This window comes from Cervus elaphus, chromosome 5, assembly GCF_910594005.1.
Source record: "Cervus elaphus chromosome 5, mCerEla1.1, whole genome shotgun sequence".
Classification (NCBI taxonomy): domain Eukaryota; kingdom Metazoa; phylum Chordata; class Mammalia; order Artiodactyla; family Cervidae; genus Cervus; species Cervus elaphus.
In genome coordinates this window covers 114,770,359-114,788,085 of record NC_057819.1, presented here as the reverse complement: position 1 = coordinate 114,788,085, position 17,727 = coordinate 114,770,359, and the positions used below count along the sequence as shown (strand labels likewise).

The window sequence follows — 17,727 nt, the reverse complement described above, 5'->3', positions numbered from 1 at the left end:
AAGGGATCGGGACCTCCAAAAGAGAGTGAACCTCCCGTTCCTCTGCCCACAAGAGGGGTACCCGAGGAGGGGTGAACCCCCATTTCCTCTCAGAGACTTGAAGCCCCTGCTAATTCCTTTGACAACCGAGGGGGCCGTTAGAAGGGCTTGCTTTGCCCCTCAAAGGCCGCTTCCGGCCGCGCTGTACTCACAGCCCTCGCTCACCTCCAGTCGGGGGCCGCGGCCAAGGCAGCCGCCGCAAACCAAGCCCGCAGCCTCCGCAGCGCCTGGCAGCCGCACCTCGACGTGCCTGCGTCCGCAAAGCCCCGCCTCCGCGCCGCCGCCGGCCACCGCCCCCACGATGATCTCATTGCCATTGGCCAATGGGGTGCGGCCTCAGCTGGAGGCCGCATTGCGGAGTCGCGGGGGCGGGGGCGAGAGCCTGCGTGCTGACGCCATCTTGTTCCCGGAGCAGCGGCTGCAGGCCAGGGAAGGCCGCCTGCGGCGCAGGTTCTGGTGGCCTTAAGTCATTGAGCTCTTCAGAATCCGTCTTCCCTAATAAGTTTCCTTGAAGCCAGGCTATCTGCTTTTTTTATTTTCATATCCAAGGAATTAATTCACAACTTTTTCCTCTTCGAGGGAAATAGCATGAAGGGGAGAAATCACTATGAAATAATTTGCGAGCTGGAGAGAAGCTTTAAAGGGCTTCCACCAGTCTCCTCTGTACGCACACACACCTTTCCCCCTTGTTTTACAGAGGAGAAAATTTGAGTCCCAAAGTGGGGAGACACTTGCTAAAGGTGCTAGATCCTATGGTATAGGCTTGAGCAGGGGGCTCTTTCGTTTAAATATGGAGAAACCTTTCTTTGTAAAGGTAATTGTTTCAGTCCCTCCAGCAACTATCCAAGGTCTGTTTTTCTCCAATTAACAGTGGGAGAAACCTTATTAGGCCATGTGTTGTGAAGGTTAATTTTGAATCTTGTTTGCATACTTGTGCTCCCACTTGACGGCTTAAAAGTTTTCTCTTCCTCAAAATCTGTAAAAGAATAACCTAAGTTTTTAAAACCGCGTTGTGATGCCTACCCATTATTTATAAAAAAAAAAAAAACACCACGCCATTATCAACGATTGACGTCGGTTCCCTTTTCTTGTCATACTTGTAAGGAAGAGTGGGGATCCCAAATCGTTTGTCATAACCAAAACTATCAGGAAAAACTCGGAAAACCGGTTATTCATATTTCGTGGGTGGTGGACCATATTAAGATTAAAATTTAATGAGCGGACATATGTCTACCTGGCAAAAACATCATCAGTCTTGCTTTACCAGCCTGAAGGAAATAAGGGCAAAAACGGACGCTTAATTTGCATTTTCCATCTCACAGTGTGAATGAAGATAGGATTTCATTTCGATTTTGTTGAGAAGTAGCACCTTGGAGAGCCCCAGAACCTCATTTTCCTTGGGAGTTTAGTTCTCCCTAGCTCTCACCTTAACCGGAAAGGCAGATAAGGACCCACATTTGAATGCCTGCCAAGTTTTAGAAAACTATTACACAATGACTGTTATTTCCTTCCTTTGAAACTTTAAAAAAAATTTTTTTTTTTTAAACCTCAGGGTCAGCTGTTTGCTAACCACAAATTTTCATTCTCTTACTTTTTTTTTTCTCATTCTCTTACTTTTAAGACAGCCTTTCATCTGGTCTCATCTCAGTTCTCTTGAATTCTTTTTTCTCATGGCTTCCTTGAAAGTATATTCTCTCAGAGCTCCTTTTCCGTTTCATCTCCTGCCATCAGTCTTTCTCCAGTGTTCTGTGTCTTTTCCCCACATGCTCTCTTCCCAAGAAGTCTTGCCTATTTTTTTTTTTTTTTTTTGAAGTCTTGCCTATTGTCAGGCTTAAATGTCTATATGTAGGACTCATACCTATTTTCCCCTCCATTTCCTTCCTCCAAGGCTCTCACTGAATAAAAACTCTCTTCTGCTGAGATCCTTAATCCTGCCAATGGCATCATTATTTTTCTACTTACTCAAACTCCAAGCTTAAACCATCCTGGTTTTTTCCTGACCAGGGATGATGGAACCATGGCCCCTAGCAGTGAAAGCACAGAGTCCTAACCACTGGACCACCAGAGAATTCCCTTAGGCCATCCTTAATTCTATTCTTTTCCCTCTCATTCTTAATTTAGTCAGCTATCATGTCATTCTCATTGTATAACTTGCATTTATATCTTGTCTCTACCCCTTGATCCTTTTTATTTTCATTGCTGATAACTTAGATAACCTTTGCATCTGTCAGAGAACTAAAACAGTAGCCTGTGGGAGGTGCATGGTGTAGTGTAGCAGAAGACCCAAGGCTTTTGTACCATCCAAATTAGGCTTGAATCTCAATTCCTCCAGTTATTCCATCTGATGGCAAATGCAAGAGGAGCCAGTCTCAGCTCTCACAGTTACAAGTTGTGGGAATTTGAGCAAGTGTGAACTGAACTTTATGTTCCTCATTGGAACTCTAGTGGGGCTTTTCTATTTCCATGTTATAAAACACAGTACTTCCTACCTGACATTTCTCCCCTAGTTATGAGCCTGCTCATTCAATAGTAAAGTACCATTTCTTGAATGAATGGGTGAATGGGTAGTTGATTCGGAAAGACCTCCTAATGGAAACCTGCTATCAGCAAAAGAACACAGGTATTAAAAAAAAAAAAAAAAACAGGTATAAATGAAAAGGAATATGGAACATAAGGAACATCCTGCCTTTTCTCTGTCCCCTTCATTTTATGGACTTCATTATCTGTGAGGGTAGAGAGCTCACGACAGATGCTTGCATTTTTGTAATAGAGATATGAGGGAAAGTTTCCAAGCAGAAGCTAGAATCAGGAAACGTGTGTGGAGTCAGTGAAAATTTTGCAGAGTCATCAAGTTCAGTACAATAACAGTGCTGAAACTTGTATTCCATGTATAATTCCTGAAGTTATTCTACAACAGAACATTCCTATGAGGAAGACACTCTTTTAAGTTCAATGATGAGTACTTTAATAAATAGCTTTCAGTCATCAAAAATTCATCATTCCTTCAGCAAACATCTATTAAGTGCGTGCTTTATACCAAGCATAATGTTAGCCATGCAAAAAGGGAGAAGGAGCTCACAGTCTAACAGGAGAGACAGACAAACAACTAACATATACTATGTAGCAATGATTGAAGTAGTCTTTGTAAGCCCAGAGAAAACTCACTAATCCTGTTTACCAATGGGGGAGGCTTTAAGAAGACACAACATGTGAGATGGGTATTAAAAGATAAATAGAAGTTTGTTCGGAGGAGAAGGCAAAGACTAATAGAACAGAAATAGTACTACTATCAAACTAAATTCAGATTTTGTTTTCATCACAATAAGTAAATCCATCAACTTAGCCCAAAGCTAAGATATTTTGATGCAGAATAATCATGCATTTACGTTGATTTTATCTAGTTAACTTGTATGCTTCTCTAAGAAAGGAAGAAATTGTACTTGCAACTTTCTGTAACTTGAACAAGTACAGCATATGTCCAACAAGATCCAATATAAACAATCTATCACCACACAGCCCTAGAAGACATGAGCAGTTCCATATGACCTATAGCCAGTAATGCATTTCTGGGTGTCTAAACTGAGTTATTATTTCTTGGCATCTGTGAAAATGTCTATGCAATAGTTACAACACTCAGTTCTACGAGCAAGACAAAGGACAGATCAGAGTGAGTGATCAAATTTAAAAGACTTGTCACTGTACTGGAGTGAGTAAAATAAATATTTTTTTTCTCCTTTTTCTTTTTCCTTTTTTAGTTTGAATGCACAGCAATTTTCTGAATTTCCACCGGTGAAAGGTCAACTCCTGTTTGCTTACCCAACTTAGGTTCCTAGATGGGGCCTTGAGGAGGGTATTAAAGTTAAACCAAATGTTTTGAAATAGACATTTGCTGAAGTATTTTTCTCTGCCATATGCTTCCTGTATTAATTTCCTAGAACTGCCATATAAATGACCACAAACCGGGTGGCCTAACACAACAGAAATTTACTCTCTCATAGTTCTGGAGACCGGCAGTCTGAAATCAGGGTATCCACAGGGCCACAGTATTTCAAAAGGCTCTAAGAAAGAATCCTTCATTCCCTCTACCCAGCTCCTGGTGGTTGCCCATAATCCTTGGCACTCCTTGCCTTGGGAAGGCAGCATCACCCCAGTTGCTGCCTTCATCTTCACGTGGCGTTCCACCTTCTGGGTGTCTGGACATGCATCCACATCTTCTGATAGGTCACTGGTCATTGGATCAGGGCCCACCTTAATCTGGTATGACTTCTTAATTTGGCCACATCTACAAATACCCTGCTTCCAAGTAAGGACATATTCACCAGCTCCAGGTGAACATAAATTTGGGAGAAGCACTGTTCAACCCAGCACACTTGCCTTACCAATTTTGAGGAGGAAATTTTGCTCTGTGTGATAGTGCAAGCAGCTGGCAGCTAAAATTTGATTTAAAAGTCCATTCTGCTTGTCTGCACTCTTTGAGGTGATAGTATCACAGTGTAATGATTTTATATATATAGTCAAATAATTTTTTCCCTTTTATATAAAAATGAACTCTAGGGACTTTTCTGGTGGTTCGGTGACTAAGACTCCATGCTTCCAATGCAGAGGGCCCCGGTTCGATTCCTGATCAGGGAACTAGATCCTGCATGCCACAGCTAAGAGTTTGTGTGCTGCAACTAAGACCTGTCACAACCTAATAAATAAATAATATTAAAGAAAATGAACTCTAATAAACGATTCTACCAAACATCTGATTTGAGTGTTGGATGAAAGATTTCTCCTGCCACAATCTTTAAGTAACCTGTCATGACCTTGACGATTGTTCTTGAAATATTGATTAGCAGTTTGTTTCCACAGAAACATGTACTTACTTTTGTCGTTGCACTCTGAGTTCCTTAAGATAACCTTCTTGCAAATTCCTTGGTGGTCCAGTGGTTAGGACTTTGCCTTCACTGCCAAGGGTGCAGGTTTGATCTCTGGTCAGAAAACTAAGATCTCGAAAGCTGCACAGTATGGCCAAGATACAAGAACAAAGGAGAAACACTCTGCTGTTATTTGCAGAGTTCGTCAATGTTTCAGATAAAAGTTTTTAAGTAAACATATATTCATAATAGATCTTGAGTCTCCCTTTGAAGCTCAGAGAATGTCCACTTCCTTTAGCTCTGGTAATAATACATCCACGAGGGGATATGAATAAACCTAAGGAATGTGACATTTTATGCAACGCTTAAGACTCCTGTGACCAACACATGAGGCAAGAAGCCTCTTAACTTGTGTGAGCGAAGAATGCCACGGAAAGAGACTTCTTAAAGAAATAAAACCGAGAAAACTGGAGATGAAAAGGAGAGAAAGGATTGAGTGACATAGAGCAGAGAAACCTCTCTGTGAAATTAGACCTGAAGTATTTGCCCAGGTAAACAAGAAACAAGTTCAAGATTTCTGAAGTGGAAAACCTGGCAAATGCTTCTGTATTGAGTTTCTAATGACTTGGAGAAAGGAGGTAAGATCTGTAGTAAAGAAACACATGGGGAAAATTCCAGTAGATTTATTGAATCTGGTTGATTTAAGGGTCAAGGGATAGATTCACCCTAAACTGTTGTATGTCCACTGGTGCCTGGCATTCAATAGACACTTCATATGTTTGAAAGAAAGCAAGCAAAACTGGGAATTCAGTTTAACTTGTGACGAACTGGTAAAGGTTATTTGCAATCACGTACTTACTTAAGGCTGGAGATTTCTATGCTTTACACTGGAGTTGTTTTTATGTTATAAAAACTTTCCAAGCTTTTGTGGTATTTTTAAGGAGGGAGAATGGTGGGGAAGAGAGCCTGCAGGAAACTTGTAGAGAAAATATGCAAGGATGTCATCTTTAGAGGAGAAATTTTTTTTAGGGGAAGCAGAAAGTTATCCAAAAGGGAACCTTCAGATGGATATTGCCTTGAGCTGTATTTTCGTTACAAATTTCCTTTTGCTTAGAGAGTCTGAATACAAGTTAACAATTATTTCTGTTTAAAAAAAGTATACTTTGGACCCTTAAATTTTTCTAGCAACATGAATAGCTATTGACAAGACTGTGTTTGAGTAAAATCTGTGAGGGAAGTGAATTTTAGGAGCTTTCCAGTCAGCTTCTATATTCCTGTCTTCTATTATTTAATTCAGTACAAGGTTTTGTGCTTGATATGATTCAGGCCTACATATGGAAAACAGGACAGGAATTCTCTGGTGGTCCAGTGATTAAGACTCCATGCTCACACTGCCGAGGGCCTGAGTTCAAGCCCTGGTTGGAGAACTAAGATCCTGAAGAAAAAAAAAAAAAAAAGAAGAAAAAGAAAGAAAATTGGACAAGGGTCCTAACCTGAAGGAGCACAGAGGCTATAATACAATATGGATTTTTATTAGTAATATGTAGGTAGTACTATGGATTCACCGATAAAGGCATCACTAACTGTGCTTTGAAATCTTTACAGAGGAGATGAAATTTGAGTTGTCTCAAAGAATGAGCAAGCATTTGTCTGTGAGTAGACTGTGAACCTGTCAGTTCTCTGCCTGCACTGGGAATGATTCCAGCCCTTCTCTGCAAATTGTTTCTTTCAAGACTGAGTTGAAGATCAATCTTTTAATGACAGGGCTACATATGAAATTGTATGAGAGCTCACTAAAGTTGCACTAGAATGAGAATAACAATTGCTTTAAATGTGTTTATTAAGCAAGAAAGAATTAAGGTAAGTTAAATAAGCATAAAATTGACATGTTTTTTCCTTCCAGTTTTATTGAGATATAATTGACATACAGCACTGTATAAATTTAAGGTATTGTTGTCACGTCAGATTCTTTTGCAACCCCACGGACTGTAGCCCACCAGTCTCCTCTGTCCATTCTGTCCTGGATTTCCCAGGCAAAAATACTGGCATGGGCTGCCATTTCCTTCTCCAGGGAATCTTTCCCACCCAGGTGGGGAAGGTGGATTGGCAGGTAGATTCTTTAAGATATACAGCATAATGATTTGTCTTACATACATCATGAAATGATGGTCACAATAACTTTAGTGAACATCTCATATAGATACAAAATTAAAGAAATTTAAAAAATTTTTTTCCTTGTGATGAGAACTCAGGATTTACTTTCAAGAACTTTTATACATAACACTTATATATCTTTTAACTGGAAGTTTGTACTTTTGACTGTCTTCATCCAATTTCCCCTCTCTCCGTGTTCCACTTCCGGTAACTATAAATTATTTTTGTGGTTCTATAAGATTGTTTTTGAAGGGTAACTATGTTAGTTCCTGTTACACAATATAATAGTTTGAGAGTTTACTGTATTTCAAAATGATCACCATGATAAGTCTCATTACAATCAGTCACGCAGAAAGATAGCACATCATTGTTGACTATATTCCCCACACTACATTTCACACCCATGACTCATTTATTTTGTAGTCCAGAGTTTCTACCTCTTAATCTCCCTCACCTTTTTCTTTTCTCCCCACAGCCTCCTCCCCACTGGAAACCACCTGTTTGTTCTCTGTATCTATGACTGTTTCTGTTTTATTTTGTTTGCTCATTTGTTTTATTTTTGGATTACACATATCAATGAAATCGTACAGCATTTTTCTTTCTCTATCTGAACTTATTTCACTTAACATAATACCTTCTAGGGCCTTCCATGTTGTGTCAAATTGGCAAGGTTACATTCTTTTTTATGGCTGATATATATATATATTTTATGCATATATATAAAATATATCATTGTAGCTCAGCTGGTAAAGAATCCACCTGCAATGCAGGAGACCTTGGTTCGATTCTTGGGTCAGGAAGATCCCCTGGAGAAGGGATAGGCTACCCACTTCAGTATTCTTGCCTGGAGAATCCCCATAGACAGAGGAGCCTGGTGGACTGCAGTCCGTGGGGTCGAAGAATTAGACACAACTGAGTGACTAAGCATAGCACAGCACATCACTGATACATATCTCACAGCTTCTTTATCCATTTATCTATTGATGGGCATTTAGATTGCTTCCATATCTGGGCTGTTGTAAACAATGCTATAATGAATGTAGGGGTGCATGGATCTTTGCTAATTAGTGTTTGCGTTTCTTCAGGTAAACATCAGGAAGGGGAATTGCTGTATGGTAGTCCTAGTTTTTGTTTTTGTAGCCCCATGTGCTGTGTGGGATCTTAGTTCCCTGAAAAGAAAGTGAAGTGAAAGTGTGGGTTGCTCAGCTGTGTCCAACTCTTTGCAACTCCATGGACTGTAGCCCGCTAGGCTCCTCTGTCCATGGACTTCTCCAGGCAAGAATATTGGAGTGGGTCGCTTATTTCTTCTCCAGGGGATCTTCCCAACCTAGGGATTGAACCCAGGTCTCCCGAATCACAGGCGGATTCTTTACAGTCTGAGCCACCAGGGAAGACTTAGTTCCCTGACCAGGGACCAAACCTGTGTCCCCTGCAGTGGAAGTGTGAAAAGTCTTAACCACTGGGCCACCAGAGAAGTTTCTATTTAAGTTTTCGAGGAATCGCCATACTGTTTTCCAGAGTGGCTGCACCAATTTACATTTCCACCAGCAGTGTGTGAGGGTTCTATTTTCTCCACATCCTCATCAACACTTGTTATCTGTTCCTTTTTTTGATAACAACCATTCTCACATTGTATTTCATTGTGGTTTTGCTTTGCATTTCCCTAATGATTAGTAACATTGAGCAAATGTGTTCTCTGATCCTTTCTCTCTCTTCTCCTTCTGGGACCCCTATACTGTGAATATTAGTCCATTTGCCATGGTCCCAGAGATCTCTTATTCTGCCTTCATTCTTTAAATATTCTATATCTCTGTTTAGTGTACATGATTCCCAGTGCTCTGTCTTCCAGTTCACTGATTCATTTCTCTATATCATCTAATCTACTGTTGATTCCCTCTCATATATTAAAAATTTCCCTTACTGTATTCTTCAGCTCTATTTGGTTCTTTGTATTATCTAACTCTGTTAAAAATGTCTAACTTCTCACTTTGTTCATCCTTTCTTCTGAATTCTTTGAGCATCTTTGTCATCATTACCTTGAACTCTTTATGGGGTAGATTGCTTACCTTCACTTCTCTGGGTTTTTCTTCTGAGGTTTTATCTTGTTCTTCCATGTGGAATATATTCCTCTGTTGCCTCATTTTGCCTAATTCGCTACTTTTATTTCTGTGTATTTGGTAGGTTGGTTATACTTCCCAGGCTTGGAGATGTGGGCCCTTCTGGTCACCAGAGCTCTCTCCCCTATGCGTGTCCTCTGTGTGGGCTCTGTGAGAGCCCTTCTGTTGTAATGGGCTGACTACTGTGAGCAGTCTGGTGGGTGTGGCTGGTCCCTGGTCTGCTTGGTTGCCAGTGCCTGCCTTGCTCAGAAGATGCCAGATACTGGTGGGTGCGGCCAGGTCAGGTGGCAGCTGGCTGCAGGGCCCCTATGGCCCTGGGGCTAGTGCTGGCTCAGTGGTGGGCAGACGCAGGTGTTGGCTTGCTGGTGAGTGGGGCTGAATCCCAGAGCAGCTGGCTGAGGGGTCTAAGCTGAGTGTCCTGGAGTTGGCCTGCTGATGGGTGGGGCAGGGGCCCAGGGGATACTGGGCTACTGCCAGCCTGCTGGTGTGTGGATTTGGTCCTTGGGTCTCTTACTGCAGGACCCTTGGGGTCCCAGAGTTGGTGTCAGCTCACTGGTGGGCAGAGCCAGGGCCCAGGGGTCCTGTGGCTGGCACCTGCTTATTGGTGGGTGAGGCTAATAAGTTAGAGAGAGGATTCTAAGATGGTTCTTGCCAGCACCAGTGTCCGCATGGTAGATTGAGCTCCCAAAATGGCTGCTGCCAGTATCCATGTCCCCAGGGTGAGCCCCAGGTGCCTCCTGCTTCTCTGGGAGGCTCTCCAGGATCAGCAGTGGGTCTGGCCCAGGCTGTTTTCAAACTACTGCTACTTCCTTGTGTCTTATAGCATGTGAAGTTGTGTGTGCACCCCTTAAAGTTGGAGACTATTTCCTACACTCCTCTGGCTCTCGCAAAAATAAGCCCATTGACCTTCAAAGCCAAAAGTTCCAGGGGCTCATTTTCCCAGTGCGGAAACTCCAGATTGCAGAGTGCAGAGTGGGGCTTGGACCCCTCGAACCTTGGAGAGAACTTCTGCAATTGTAATTATCTTCCCATTTGTGCGTCACCCACCTAGGGCTACGGGTCTGGACTATACTGCATCTCTGTCTCTGCTGAAACCATGCACCTCAGACTGAGACTTAGACCCATGTGACCAGGACTCAAAGCCAGCCAAAACTCTGACTAGGATTCTAACCTGTGGTCTTTTTCCCCCCCTGTTTCCTTTCCTTTTTTTTTTTTTTTTAATTGAAGGATAATTGCTTTGGAGAATTTCGTTGGTTTCTGTCAAACATCAACACAAATCAGCCATAGGTATACATAGAGTCACTCTCCTGGTGTCTGGACGTCTGAAGGCTCAGGTTCTTTGTGTCTCAGTGCAGAAGGAATTCAGTGAGAGGCAAAGTGATGGGCAAGATTTGGATTTATTAATATAGGACGCTTATGAGAGATGCAAGTGGGCTCTGCCTTGAGGATTAAGTGGGCTAAAATTTTTTAATCAAAGGAAAGTGGAAAAGTGAAAGTGAAGTTGCTCAGTCGTGTCTGACTCTTTGTGACCCCGTGGACTGTAGCCTACCAGGCTCCTGTGTCCATGGGATTCTCCAGGTGAGAGTACTGGAATGTGTTGCCATTTCCTTCTCCAGGGGATCTTCCCATCTTCCCAACCCAGGAATCGAAGCTGGGTCTCCCGCATTGCAGGCGGACGCTTTAACCTCTGAGCCACCAGGGAAGACAAGGAAAGTTGGGGCGGGGAGGGGCGCGGAAAGACCACCTTCTTTGAGTAGACATCAGGCTTACATCACTAGCTCCTCCTTTTGTGTCGAGCAGGAGAGTTTCTGACCCTATGAAGTCAAACTAGGATTATCATAGCACTTATTCAAATAATCAGAAAGCTAGTAACATTTTTCTTTCACTAAATGGCCTGGGGCATATCTTGTGCTTTTATTTATGGCTTTCTAGTTAAGCAAGCCTGCTTTGATCCATGATGTTCCAGTAGCTTTCTTGAGCGATCATTAACTTACAGTATTCTCTCAAAGTTCCCTAGGTTTCCCTCTCTATTTATAGTCCCTTATTGGCTTCCCTGGTGGCTGAGACTGTAAAGAATCTGCCCACAATGCAGGAGACTGGGGTTCGATCCTGGGTTTGATCCTGGATCGAGAAGATCCCCTGGAGAAAGGAATGGTTACTCACTCCAGTATTTTTGCTTGGAGAATTACATGGACAGAGGAGCCTGGTGGGCTGTAGTCCATGAGGTCACAAAGAGTCGGACACGGTTGAGCGAGTAACGCTTTCGCTGTTCACTTGAACTTCTACAACTACCTGTATATAACTGTCCTATTCTATCCGTATAACTCCTACCTGTCTCACTGTGATTCTTTCTTTATATCTTTAACTGTGGAAGATCTTTTCTACTAGTCTTCTGGTCTTTCTCATCAATAGTTGTTCTGTAATAGTTATCATTTTGGTCTGCCCATGAGAAGAGGTGAACTCAGGATCTTGACCTATTCTGCCATCTTGGCCACTCCCCTCTCAGCATGTTTTTAAAACACAACAAGATAAACCCAAATAAAGCAGAAAGGGCGAATGAATAAATTCTGCCTTTCTGCTCTCTGCCTTTGTGCAGATAGCATGGTGGTCTATGTAGAAAATCTCAAGGAATGTATTCTTTAAAAATACCCTAGCACACGGACTTCTCTAGTGATCCAGCGGTTAAGAATCCACCTTCCAATGCCAGGAACTCGGGTTCCATCCCTGGTGGGGAAACAAAGATCCCATGTGCCTTGGGGCAACTAAGCCCCTGCACCACAGTCAGAGAAAGCCTGGGCACTGCAAAGAAGACACATCACAGCCAGCACTCCATAAAACAAAAAACCTTCACAAAACCCAAGTACCGTATACGAGTCCAAGATTAATAAATTTTGACAAATGACTTAAAGGATAACAAACATAAAATGTAGTCCTTTTTTAATGTTAATAAAAATAGGAAAACTATTAATAAAAATAGGAAAACTTCTGGTAAGATGAGAGAAAGACTACAAATACAATGATAACGGGAATCGGTTTTAACCACAGATATAGAAGAAATGTAAAACATGAAAATAGTACATACACTTATAAGTATAAATGTTAATAACTTTTTAACAGACTGGGCAATTTTATTTTAAAAATTATAAATGAACAAAACTAACTCTGTTATATATGTTTTATTAGATTCACATATATTTCATATTTTTTTAGCAACCGTAAATGCTTTGTTTTTTTGGGGGAGGGCCACCCCACTTTCAGGATTTCAGGTCCTCAACCAGGGATTGAACCCAGGCCACAGCAATGAAAACACCAAATCCTAACCATTAAACCACCAGGGAACCCCGATAAATGGCATTTTGTTTATTTATTTATTTATTTATTTTTATATTTTTTTTAAGTTTTAAACATCTTATATATATTTGCTTGTGCCAAGTCTTAATTGTGGCACGTGGGATCTTCAACTCTTGGTTGCTGGTATGTGAACTCTTGGTTGCAGCACGTGGGATCTAGCTTCCTGACCAGGGATCGAACCCAGACCCCCTCCATTGGGAGCATAGAGTCTTAGCCACTGGACCATCAGGGAAATCCCCATAAATGGTATTTTAAATTTCAGTTTCCATGTGTTCACTGATACTATGTAGAAATACAATCGATTCTTATGTGTTTACTTTATATGCTGTAACCTTGCTGAACTCATGTACTATTTCTAGGGTTTTGAAAAATACATTCCTTGGATTTTCTATATAAACCACTATGCCATCTGCACAAAGGTGCAGTTTTATTTCTTCTTTTCCAAACTATGAGTGAGTGAGAGTGAGTGAAGTTGCTCAGTCATGTCCGACTCTTTGCGACCCCATGGACTGTAGACTACCAGGCTCCTCCCTCCGTGGGATTCTCCAGGCAAGAATACTGGAGTGGGTTGCCATTTCCTTCTCCAATACCTTTTATTTCCTTTTCTTGCCTTACTATGCTGGATAGTACTTTCTTGACTTGAACATGTGTGATAAAAGCAGATATCCTTGACTTGTTTCCAATTTTCAGGGGAAATAATTCAGTCTTTCATCATTAAATATGCTGTAAGCTGTGTGGTGTTTTGTTTTTGTAGATGTTTTTTATCAAGTTAAGGAAATTCCACTCTAGTCTTAGTTTTCTGAGAATTTCTGTCATGAATAGGTATTGAATTTTGTCAAATGTACTTTCTGCCTCAATTGATATGGTCATGTGGTTTTTCTTCTTTACCTTGTTCACCTGGTGAATTACACTAAATTTTGAATACTGAATCAGCCTTACAACCCTGGAATAAACCCCACTTGCTCATATATATAATTCTTTCTTACATACGCTGAATTCTATTTGCTTATACTTTGTTAGGGATATTTACATGTATATTTATGAGGGATATTGGCTTACTTTTTTTGTACTGTCTGGTTTTTTATATTAGGGTTATACTGGTCTCATAAAATGGGTTAAGAAGGATTCTCTCTTCTTTCTGAAAAAGACTGTGTAGAGTCAGTGTTAATTCTTTGTATGTTTAGTGGAGTGTCCACTAAAAGCATCTGGACCTGGATATTTCCTTTTTTTAGATTTTAAATTACAAATTAAACTTCTTTACAGTTATAGAGGTAGCAAAGCTATTTCATGTTAGATGAGTTCTGGTGGTTTGTGTGTGAAATTGGTGTATGGAATATTTACTCAGTCTCAAAATACCACTCTACAAAATACTTATGGGTGACAAAGAAGAAAAGTCTAACTTTATAATCTGGAGAAGGAAATGGCAACCCATTCCAGTATTCTTGCCTGGAGAATTCCACGGACAGAGGAGCCTGGTGGGCTACAGTCCATAGGGTCACAAAGAGTCGGACACAACTGAGTGACTAACACTTATACTGGAAAATCTGACCTCACCTTAACTGATCAAGGTTAACAACACAAGCAACGGGCAAATCAAAATCATGTACCACTTGATAGGATACAATGAGAAGAACACAGCATCCCTTTCATGCTCTTCCTGCCAAAGTTAAAACCCTAACCCAATCATGGAAAAAGAGCACATCAGAAAGCCCAAATTGAACAATATTCTACATAATAATTGTCCTGTAATCCTAAAAAATGACAATGTTATGAAAGTAAAATGAGAAATGAGGAACTATTCTTGTGATTCATGGAGACTAAAGAAAGGTGACAAGTAAATTCAAAGTGTGAACTTAGATTGGATCACTAAATGATAAAGGACACTATTAGGACAAATAATGAAATTTGATAGGTAGCTGAGAACCAGATGGTGGCATGTATTGATATCAATTTCCTGATTTTGATGACTATTCTGTGGTTATGTATCAGAATGGCCTTGCTTATAGAAACAAGGTATTTGGGGGTGATGAGACATCATGTTGCCAACTTACTCTCAAATGGTTCAAAAAATACATATAACCTTTTTTGTACTTAGAAATTTTCTGTAAATTTTAAAGAATTTTAAAATTTTGTAAATTCTAAAAATTTGCAGATAGATAGACTCTTTCGGTTTTGCTCACTCTATCAGTGAAAAATCAATTAACTATCCAGTTAATAATTAAAAAGGGAATTTTATTTGAGCCAAACTGAGGACTATAACCAGGGAAGCAGATTCTCAGAAAGCTTGGAGAAATGTTTCACCTCTTAGAAGCTGAAGGCTTTATATACACTTCTGAGACAACGTATCATACATCAAAATGACATACTGATGTTTTACATAAAGTTCACCAAGGATACATAGTCCAGGTAAACACCTACAAAGTGGAACAGCAAGTCACCATGACTCCCTACAGAGCTGAGAAAGAACACTGTTCTTTTAAGAAGTTAAAATCATCTTTATGGTTGGAGGAGCTCTGGTTAAAGCATAATGCAGGTGCACACTGCACATTAGGGAGGGAGGAGGCCCTAACAAACATGGAGAGAGAATTTTCTGTTTAATTTTTTTTTCTTGTCCTGCTTGAAAATGAAAATTTTATTTCATTAACTCTATTATTCTAAGACTCCAAAACATTGATGGATGTATTTTATGTATACTTGTATTGGATATCATTGACTCATTTGAAATCTTTATACTTCTTGTGCATTTATTTCCTTGATGAGATTACTAAACACCCAAAGGATGTACTTTTGCTTCTATTACCTTTGTATTTCCTTATGGTATCTAGTAGATGCTCTTTTTAAAATATTAATTAATTTATTTTTGTATTTTTTGACCGCACTGTGCAGCATGTCAGATCTTAGTTCCCTGGCCAGAAATCACATGCCCCCTGCAGGGGAAGGGCAAAATCTTAACCAGTGGACCTCTAGGGAAGTCCCTCAAGTAGCTGCTCTTAATAACCACTTGTAAACATTAAAGGTTTTGGAGCATGAATTATCTGAATAGCTGAATTGCTTCTTTCAATTTAAGCCCATGCAGAAAACTTTAAATCATATCTCAAGTCATATGATGGATTCAGGAGCCAATTCTGTGCTGACTGCTGTTTCACACCAATCAGTGGCCCCTGGGATTCACAGAAGTCTGCATCTTGGTGGAAAAATGAGTCATTCCACCAACATGCAGCTGGATTCTCACACCCAGACTACAATGGAAATGTGGAAATCTGAGTGGGGCACAAGGAATCTACATTCAAACAAGAGTTCACACTCTTCCTGTTCTGTTAGATTGTGAAATGGAAACATCGTTTCCTGGGAAACAAGCCAGATTGCACAAATGAAATGGTTTGCTTAAATATGCACAGCTGCTAAACACTTACTGTGCTCTATTGAGAGTGTCTTGTTTTAAAGATCTAGATTTTGTTCCAACTGCGAAGTTGAAAGGAAGAGGGATCCTAGCGTGTGCAACAGAATGGGTTTAACAGAAAATCTTTTTGAATACCAGTTCTTAACTGGTTCAAGTGCACCAAAGGGGAAAAGGTTCTGTGCATTTCTTGCCATCAGTGGTAGGTCAAACATTCAGATACGTGCCTTTACACACGAGAATGCATTTCATCCTCAAAACAACCTTAGTATTTATTATGAGAAAGTTCAAATTTAGATGAGAGTACAGAATAATATGATGATTGTCTGTGCACCTGTCGCTTGCATCAACAGTTATTAATATATGGCCACCTCATTTCATTTATAGGCCCATCCACTTCCCTCAGGATTATTTCTTATTTTTAAAATAATTTTATGTATTTATTTTTGGCTGTGTTGGGTCTTTGTTGCTGCTTGGGCTTTTCTCTAGTTACGGTAAACGGGGGCTACTCTCTAGTTGTAGTGCGAGGGTGTCTCATTTCAGTGGCTTCTACATTGGTAGGCAGATTCTTTACCACTAAGCCACCAGGGAAGCCCCCCTCAGGGTTATTTTAAATGCTGTCTTAGGTGTGATCTCATTTCATCTGTAAATACTTCAGTGTGTATCTCTTAAATATAAGGATTATTTTTCAAGCGTAACCACAATGACACTATCATACCTTAAAATTTAGTCATGATTCCTTGAGGTCAGCAGATACCTAATCAGAGTTCAAATTTCCCTGATTGCCTCATAAACCATTTTTGTTTTTGTTTACAATGTGTTCAAATCAGGGCTTCCCTTGTAGCTCAGCGGGTAAAGAATCTGTCTGCAATGCAGGAGACTCTGGTTCGATTCCTGGGTTGGGAAGATCCTCTGGGGAAGGGACAGGCTACCCACTCCAGTATTCTTGGGTTTCCCTGATGGCTCAGCTAGTAAAGAATCAGTATTTAAATAAAGTTCATATACTCTGATTCTCTGCAACCCCATGGACTATACAGTCCATGGAATTCTCCAGGCCAGAATACTGGAGTGGGTACCCTTTCCCTTCTCCGGGGGATTTTCCCAACCCAGGGATCAAACCCATGTCTCCCACATTGCAGGTGGATTCTTTACCAGCTGAGCCACCAGAGAAGCCCATACTGTATTTAGTTGACTTTTTCTTTTCTTCTTTTTTAAAATAAGTTTTTTAAGTATTTAATATATACTAAGCTTGTTTTGAGGATGAAATGCATTCTCATGTGTAAAGGCAGATATCTGAATGGTTGACCTACCATTGATGCAAGAAATGCACAGAACCTTTTTCCCTTTGGTGCACTTGAACCAGTCAAGAACTGGTATTCAAAAAGGTTTTCAACATCAGATTAGTTTCAGGTATACAACATAATGATTTGATATTTGTATATATTGTGAAATTATTTCCAGAGTCTAGTTAGCATGCATCACCATACATAGTTACAGAATTTTTTTCTTGAGAGAAACTTTTAAGATCTACTCTCAGCAACCTTTTTTTCTTTTTTTGGCCACACCACGTGGCCTGAGGATTTTAGTTCCCTGACCGGGGATCAAACCTGAGCCCCCTGCACTGGAAGTGCAGAGTCCTGGAACCCAAGGGAAGTCCCTGGGACCTCCAGGGAAGTCCCTCAGCAACTTTCAAATATGCAGTACGGTACTGTTACCGAAAGAGTGTGTGGTGGGTCTGGTTGCTTACTGCTCAAAAGCCGATAAACAGGCCAGGTTGGTGGAAAGGAAAGTTTGCTTTATTTCAGATGCT

General features: G+C 40.6%; 1 protein-coding gene across 3 annotated transcripts in view; it reads right to left on the bottom strand.

Moving 5' to 3' along the window:
• ATP6V0A1 (ATPase H+ transporting V0 subunit a1) overlaps window positions 1-329 on the bottom strand; it is a 53,019-nt gene extending 52,690 nt beyond the window's left edge. For all 3 annotated transcript variants that reach the window (XM_043904643.1, XM_043904646.1, XM_043904647.1), the window contains exon 1: window positions 205-329. The gene's annotated coding sequence lies outside the window, so the exon portion shown is untranslated. The remainder of the gene's footprint in view (window positions 1-204) is intronic.
• Window positions 330-17,727: the final 17,398 nt, after the last annotated feature.